We start from the raw sequence: 8,856 nt of genomic DNA on the forward strand, positions 1-8,856 counted from the left end.
TACCATTCCCTTGATAATTATATAGTGTCCCTCCTTATCTCTTTTTATAGTTTGCACTTTGAGGTCAATTTTATCCGAGATTAGGATTACAACCTGTGCTTGTTTAGAATTGTTGTTTGCTTGGTATGCCTTTCTCCAGACTTTGATTCTTAGCCTATATTTGCCTGTAGCCTGGAGATGTGTCTCCTGTAGGCAGCAGATTGATGGGTTGTGTTTTCTAAGACAGTCTGATAGTCTCAGTCTTTTAATGCCTGCGTTCAGGCCATTGAATTCAGGGTTATTATCTCCATCTGCGGACTCTGTGATGTTGTCTTATACCTTTTGAGTTGGGTATTTTCCTGCTTTCCTTTCTCATTAGTCTGTTGTGCATGTGCGTATGTGTATCATTATTGAGTTCTTTCTATCCTTAAGCCAATGCTATCTTGGAGTCTGCTTTCTCTTTGTTGCCCTCTGGGTGAGGTTTTTCTATGTGGTGATCTCTTATTTATACTTGGTGAGTGTTGTTCTTCTGCCCATACTTGGTCAGCAAGGATCTTTTGTAGGGCTGGGTTTATTCTAACGCATTCTTTGAGTTTTTCCTTGTCTGGGAAGACTTACTTCTCCATCCATCTTGATCAATAATTTGGCTTGGTAGAGTGTTCTTGGGTTTGCGTTTTTTCCTTCAATTTTTGGAATATGCTACTCCACTCTTGCCTATTATTCATAGTTTTTCTGATAGGTCTGAGCATATTCTCATGTGGGAACCTCTATATGTGATTGCTTGTTTTTCCCTAGCTGCTCTCATGATTTTCTCCTTTTCCTCAAAGTTGGATAGTTTAACTAATATGTGCCTTGGTGACTTCTTGGAATTCAGTCTAGCTGGTGTTCTTTCAACCTCCTGAATGGTTGCCTGGATTTCATTCATTAAGCTGGGAAAGTTTTCCTCCAAGAATTCTCTCACTATTGTTGCAGATGACTTCTTTGTTGTGTAATCCTCTGGTAAACCAATAATTCTAATGTTGTTCCTCTTCATAGCATCAGAAATAGCTCTTAGGTTTTCTTCAGCTTCTCTGATGATCTTATTAGATTTTTGTTTGTGTTTGTTAAAGTCTGCTTGGCTGTCCTCCAAGTCACTTAAGTGGTTCACTGCTTCCTCCAGTCGATTCTTGAGGTCCGTGTTTCTGTTACTGGTTTTTGTTATCTCCTCTCTAAACTCCTTTATTTCCCTTTGGTGTATGACCTTTATCTCCTCTATCATTTCATCCTATTTCTGTATTGTTTCCCTCATATTCTGTATGATTCCAAGTAGCATTCTGAAAATTTCTTTCTGTGGCAGCTCAATATCTGCTTCTTCTATTCATGTTGTTGTGTTCGGAACATCTTCTGCATTGCCTTTTGTTTCTCCTGTTTTTTCGTTGAAGTCATTGGGGCTGATGGCTGTTTGTGGTGTGTTATTTTAGAGGAGCCAGGTGACATTTTCCAGGGAGTCGAAGAGCACTGGCTCTCTCTGCGAGACTTGTAGGAATGCTTCTTCAAACTGCCTACAGCTAATTTCACCATGGAATTAATCTACCACTTTATCCTCCTGTGGCTTCCCTCTCAGGGGAGTGCCCCATAAGACAGGTGGGTTGCCAGCTTTGGTGTAGCAGAGTTTGGGCAGAGGTTCCTACAACAGCTTGAAATGTTGACTAGTGTTGGCCAAACTACCTTATGTCCCCAGGTACACAGGCAGGAATTCCCCGGTAAGAAGTTGGGCATAGTATCCCCTGGGGGGAAAGCCGGGCTTTCCCCAGCCTCAGTTTAGTTACACAGGGTGGAGCACACCTAGCTGGGTGTGATGCAGGTGTAAATTTCTGGGCTAACACGAGTGGTCTGTAGGTCAGCATTGGAGTGTGAGAGAACAGGAAAGAGACAAAGAGGACAAAAAAATCAAAAGTAAGGTGGCATAGACTGTGCCGGATATAGAGAAGAGGGAAAGAAAGGCAAAAATGTAGCTGAGTCTCGATCCCTATCCGTGGATTTGCAAGGGTTTAATCCCTGCGCCGAGGCAGCAGCAGCAAGCCACCGCTGAGCCGCTGAGCAAGAACGCCCCCCTCCCCTCCACAGCCCTCCAAGACTGTGGGGGACAGAGAGGAGAGACAGAATCAAAAGCAACAATGTAGCTGAACCCTGATCCCTGCCAATGGATCTGCAGGGGTCCAGTCCCTGACTCGAGGTAGGCAGAGACAAACTGAAGTTGTGTTGATAACAAGACCCCTACAGGCTCCAAATGGTCCTGGCTCAGGTGGAGGCAGTGGCAGGGCCAAGGTCAAGTCCCAGCTGGCTTCCACTGAGGTAAGCCAAAAGCTCTCAGCCCCTCAAAACCCTGTGGGTCTGTGTCTACTTATCTTTATGATGTTCCTCCTGTGTTCCAGCAGCGTTAAATTTCTCTCTAAGCAACTCTCCTAGGCTGAATTCTCTCCCCTTCACTTTTATTTTAAATTGAAGCACCTTTAAAACGGGTCAAGAAGGAGATCTAATGATAAGGTATTACATTTTGACCTAACCATGTCTGCCATAATCAACTTTGCAATGCTCTCTGTCTGATAATAGGGTTCTCTGTCTGATAATAGGGCTGTTCACATTCCTCAACTGTGATTGGAGGGGATTCACCAGAGAATCAATCCATGTGTGGATCCTATAAATAGATTTTGGGTTTCCAGTGACATAGACTTCTGCAAACCAGGTGTTCACAATTTTCGTTCTGACACCATTTCCTCCTTTAGATTTTGACTATATTATTTATTATCCATGGATCACACAGGCTGGTATTCTTCCAGCTGGACTTAGTTGACACCTCGCATAGATGGCTGCTTGTTTTTCAAACAAACTTCAAGCTTCCAGATGCTATTCTTTCTGATAACTGGGCACCATCTAATTTTTCATCACATTTTGCTATATCATCCATATCTTCAGTGATCTCTTAATGAGGGTGAGCATCAAGTACAAGTTTGTCTTAAAAAGTAATTGTTCTTTGATTTGGGCTAGAATTAAGTACAAGTCCAAAATCCATTTATGTACCTATGGTTTATATATCTCTAGTTAATCTTAGAGGCACATTGCAATTTTATGTTAAAGAACATTATCAATCATCCCCCTGGGACAACATTTCCACTACCATCAAGTTAATGTTGACTCTTAGTGACCCTATAGGTCAGGCTGAAACTACCTCTGTGAGCCTCTGAGCCTGAAAATCTTAATAGGGGTAAAAAGTCTCACCCATCTCCTATAGAGTTGGCCAGTGGTTACTAAATACTGACCTTGTGGTTACCAGCCCGATGCATAGCCATTGTGCGTTGATGATGGCATTAGCTTAGCCAGTAATATAGAATTAAAACACTCTTGAGAAAAGGAAACGGTGTGAGTATAGGTCAGCTATGAACCTCTATACATGAACTGTTGACTTGTACAGATTAAACTCTTAAGTGACTGGATACTATTTACACATACAACAAGGGTTGGTGATAGGGAAAATCTTCCAGTAATATTTATTCACAATAGTGGAACCACACCTACCAAATTGATACATGTCATAATGAAGTAAAGAGGATGTTAAAATAGTAAGTATATGGTTGTTCCAGCCACCATTAATGGAGTACCTTCAAGGAAAGAGATTCAAACCGAAGTTCAACAACATTCACCAGTTCTGTGCCCTTGGGGTTTGTAATCATCTGCTTCTTCTCACACTTGGGAGTTTCAGCCTTAAGTCCAAGGGCTACAGGTGAGTTTTAGGAAAAGCCTAGTCCATGTGGTGGGCTTTTCACATGGAGTCCTGCCGATGTGACCTATGAAGGATATTGTGCACCTCCAAAGAACAGAGTCTAAAGTCCCAATAGTATATAGCACATGGACTAGCTCGTCAAGGGCAGCATAGAAACTAGGTCAAAAGTGTCCAATTAGATACCTAGTACCAGGCATATTCTCTCCCTTGGTGTTCACATAAGCACTGTTAAGTGTTTGTTTCAGATGGGAGTTTGCTCCTCTTTGTTTTTCTACCAACAGAGATATCATTGCCTTCTCTGAGATATACATGCACTCCCACTACTACCAGCCCCTCCAAATCTTTATTTGAATTTCCAGTAAGATATCCTTATATGAAACTTAATTTTGAGTATAGAATATAGCCAAAATGAAAAGAAGACATGATTAAGTCAAGAGCTGAACAGAGATTTCAAAATGCAGTTCAGGAAAAGAAAGGAAAGTATAATAATGAAATGTACAAAGACCTGGAGCTATAAACCAAAGAAAATAATGTGCTCAGTATTTCTCAAGCTAAAAGAACTTAAGAAAGAAATCAGTTCTGCGTTTCAATGTTGAAGGATCCTATGAACAAAATATTAAACAAAACAGGATACATCAAAATAAGATGGAAGGACTACACAGAGTACCAAAAAGAATTTCAAAGAATAGCATATCATCAAGAATCAATGGTCTTGATGAAAGAAGTCCAAGAAGTACTGAATGCATTGGTATAAAACAACGCTCCAGGTATTGATGGAATTCCAATTGAGATGCTTGGAATACCAAATCAGATGCAGCACTGGAAACACTCACTTAGAATTTTCTAGGAAATTTGGAAGACAGCTACCTGGTCAACTACAGGATGGCATGCATATTTGAACCCATACCAAAGAAAGGTGATCCTGCAGAAAGCAGAATTTACTGAATATCATTAATAGTGCAAGCACGTAAAATTTTCCAGAAGACATTTTAAAATGTTTATAGTAGTACATTGACCAGGAACTGCCACAAATTCGTGCTGGATTCAGAAAAGGTCACAGAATGGGAGATATCATTGTTGATGTCAAATGGATCCTGACTCAAGACCGAGAATACAGAAAGATGGTTACCCGAATACTATTGACTATACAAAAATTTTAACGTTGAGAAGAACAGGAATTCCAGAAGATTTAATTGTGTTCATATAGAACCTTTATGTAGACCAAAAGACATTTGGACCAGAACAAGAGGATATGGCATGGTTCTAAATCAGGAAAGATGTAGAGTAAGGTTGGATTCTTTCACTATAATTATTCATTCTGTATGCTGAACAGATAACCTGAGAATCTGTACGATTTGGAGAAGTATTAAATATTTAAGCATCAATACTATGAATCTGTGACATGTAGAAGACACAACCTTGCTTCTGGGAAACAAAGAGGTCTTGAAGCAAAGACTAACACTTCCATTATGAAGTTATCCTTCAAAATAAAGAAAACAAAACAAAAAGCATAGCTGCTCACAACTGTATCCATAGACAACATCATGATAAATGAATAAATACTGAAACTGTCAAGATTTCATTTTACTTGGGATCACATTCAATGTCCATCGAAACAGTAGTGAAGAAACCAAAGGGCATATTGCATTGGGAAAATCTGCTGCACAAGACCTCTGTGTTAGTCTAGGTCTAGAGAAACAAGTAAAGAAACAGATTCACAGAAACTCCTATGTATAAGACAGTTTTATATAAAGGTAAGTGCACATCAAGAAAACATCCAAAACCAGTGCTGCCCAAGCCCACAAGTGCAACATTAACCCATATGTCCAACACCAATCCACAAAGTCCTCCTCCATCTCATAAAACACACACTATGACTGATGCCGACTGCAGTAAGAAAGTCAAATGAGTCAATGTGTAAGCATTTCAATGCTGGCAGGGGTCTCCACACAGCTGCTCCAGCACCCAGGGCTGCATCGGAGTAGGTCCATGTGGCTTCTCCTTGGGGATGTCTTACAGGAAGTGACCCTTGCCAGCTGAAGCAGGGAACTGGCTAAGGCAGCTGCACCCTGATCTGACCATCAGAAAGCAAGAGACCTGAGAACTTGAAAGGTGAGGCTCATCGAGTCATTTATCTCTCCACCCTTCAATTAACCCCACATATGTTTATTGGCGAGGTTGGCACAATAAACTAACTCAACCTCTTAAAAACATTAAAGAGTGGAGATGTCATTTTGAAGTCTGTGGGGGTGAAAGCCAGACAGTGGCTAAGGAAGACAAGGGAATAACTGATGAGACTCTGCTCTCTTAAATATTTATAGCCTTGGAAACCCTATATATGGTCACTATGATTCAGAATCAACTCAATTGTAGGGGGTAAAGGAAGAAGTGGGGTACTTGAATTATTGTATTGGCCAAATATATATATATATATATATATATATATATATATATATATATATATATATATATATATATATATATATATATATATATATATATATATATATATATATACTGTCGACAGTTAAAAGAATGAATAAACCTGTCTTGGGACAATTCCAGCCAGAATTCTACTTAAATGGGAGAATGGCGAAAATTGGTCTCATGAACGCAATTTGGACCTTATCTAGAGCGACTGATCCCTGCAGAAGAACAACATGTTTGAAAAAACAGAAGGTCAATGAAAAGAGGAAGCCTCCCAATGAGAAAGACTGCCACAGTGGCTAACACAGTGGCTCACAATGGCTAAATTTCTGAGGATGTCACAGGAGCAGGGGATGTTTTGTCCTGTTGTATATATGTTTTCTATGAGTTAGAACTGATTTGACAGCACCCAAGACCAACACTAACAGTAGTTTTATTGTACATTCTGAGACTATATATAGGATCATATTATCCACAAATAGAGTTTTGTTTTTTTTAAACTTGTTTCTTGTTCACCTGGATGCTACGTATTTCTTTTCTTGCCTAAGAGCTCTGCTTGAGTCTCCCAATAATCTTGGTGAACGTGATTTTTTTTTGCGTTTTGTTCTTGATTTTATGAGGCACAATTTTATTCTTTGTTTATTGAATATGTTGTTAGCTATGGATTTTTCCAAAATATTCATGATCAAGTTGAGAATTTTCCCTCCTTTGTCTAGTTTGCTGTGTTTTTTTTTTACATGTGGCAGCGAGTACTATCAAACTCCAGTCATCGAGGCAAGCTCTACTGGTGTTAGCGAAAATCCTGCCTGTTAATGTAGCACACTTCGGACACTCAGAAGTTCACTGGCCAAGACTGGCCTCCACCCTGAGCTTTAATAGTGTGCAGGCTGTGTGTTTTTATCACGTAGAGGTGTTGAATTTTATCACAGTCAATTTCTGCAGCAATATATGACTACATTGTTCTTTTCCTTCATTTGTTTCATATTTGAAGTCACATAAGGCCTCAGTAAACTGAAACTTAAAAAGTGAAAATGATTCCTTGAAAATATTAATGAAAGTCTGGATCACATAAGGGTCACTTATTTTCCTTCTTAACAGTTGGCATTTCTGAGGGAAACAAAAGGTCTCTAGGTCCGAGCAAATGGCTTGATTGAAGTCAGCAAGGTTATGGCCATTTATGAACTTTAACCTTAAAACAGAAACCGGGTGGTACTCAGTCAATCCTTCCAAAGGGAAGAGACTGGTGTGGGTCCCATTGCCTACTTTCAAGGCAGGGTCATTATGTTAAAATGATTTTAAGAGACTCTTTCTTTCATTGTCATCCTCAAGAGGTAAAACTCGTGCATTCATTTGTATGCATGAGTGTGTATGCTTGTGTGTAGGGAGAGATTAGGTGATATGACGGTACTGGTATAGAAGAGACAAAGAGGGAGATTGCATTTATTACTTTTTTAATTTTAAGGATTGTGATGTAAGAGAAAAAGTATCAATCTAATTTTTGAGTCTATCATTTCCCACCTCAAGTACCTGGATCTTAAATATATTAACCTTCTGGTTGGGGCTTGTGGCCACTTTTCCTTTTATTTGCTGTCTTGAGTTTTGAGTCAGATTTAAATATATCCCAAATAAAAGGCCAAAAGGCTAACACAAAGCATATCCAACTAGCAATGAAATCTTAATCTGATCAAAGGTGACAAGCTTTTTCCCAAAGCCAGATGGGAGCAGGGAGGACCCCTCACCACTACAGCTCCCACAGCCCACGAGGCCAGGTTGATGTAGCATTGACCCCTGGCTTATCTTAGTGCTCATGGGATCATGTGTTGCTTGTGAGACTACAAGACAGGAATGTGCCTGGCTGGACCAATATGCATACACAGATAAATAATAGAGGATTTGGTTTTAAAAACTAATTTTCAGCTTAATGCCTTGTATAGTATTATGATCCTAAACTTTCCCAATTTTATCAAAATATTCTTGGTTCTGATGACTGAGGGGAATGATTTCAATCCATGATGTATAAAGCAAACCAGTTGCCATAAAGTCATCTCAGACTCACGAAAACCTATGTGGGTAAAATTGTGCTCTATAAAGTTTTCAATATAACCCTATATATATCGCAATATATTCAATAGATCACCCCCACCCCCACCATGGCTGAATTTTTGAAAGTAGGTCAACTGACTTTTTTCCAAAGTATTTCTGGGAAAATTTCAACCTCTAACATTTCAATTAAGAGTCAAATTACATTAACCATTTGTATCACATGGGGACTCTACATAATGTATAGGTGTATAAACTAACTCACAAAACATATTTATTGAAAACTTCCTTTTGCAAAACATTTTGTCAAGTGTTCCTAGGAGCTCTGTCCCTTCCCCTCTGTTCTTTCGTGATAAACTCTTTTTATTAAATAATTTAAAATTTTTGAGTTATGCATAGGAAACAGTTTGACTCTAGAAGACCTATGTTCTAATCCCAGTTCCACCTCTTACTTAGTATGTAACTTGGGAAGGAAAAGGGCACCTTTTAAAGGTACAAATCTAAGATGTTTCCCCAAGCTGCCCATATCTTGGTTATTCACTCCAACATCAATCTGGGTAGAGTGGTGAAATATTTTGTGAATTTAATTAAATTGAATAGTCAACTGACTATAAACAGGCAGATTATCAGGGTGGCTCCAATATAAAGAG

At 39.3% G+C, this 8,856-nt stretch overlaps 1 non-coding gene across 1 annotated transcript; it reads right to left on the minus strand.

The window, feature by feature from the left end:
- Nucleotides 1-6,901: 6,901 nt before the first annotated feature.
- Nucleotides 6,902-7,053, minus strand: LOC142435291 (small nucleolar RNA SNORA62/SNORA6 family). The gene has a single exon (XR_012781374.1). It is a non-coding gene; the product is annotated as a small nucleolar RNA SNORA62/SNORA6 family (small nucleolar RNA).
- Between the last annotated feature and the right edge of the window lie 1,803 nt (nt 7,054-8,856).

The sequence above is a fragment of the Tenrec ecaudatus genome, chromosome X (assembly GCF_050624435.1).
Source record: "Tenrec ecaudatus isolate mTenEca1 chromosome X, mTenEca1.hap1, whole genome shotgun sequence".
NCBI classification, from domain to species: domain Eukaryota; kingdom Metazoa; phylum Chordata; class Mammalia; order Afrosoricida; family Tenrecidae; genus Tenrec; species Tenrec ecaudatus.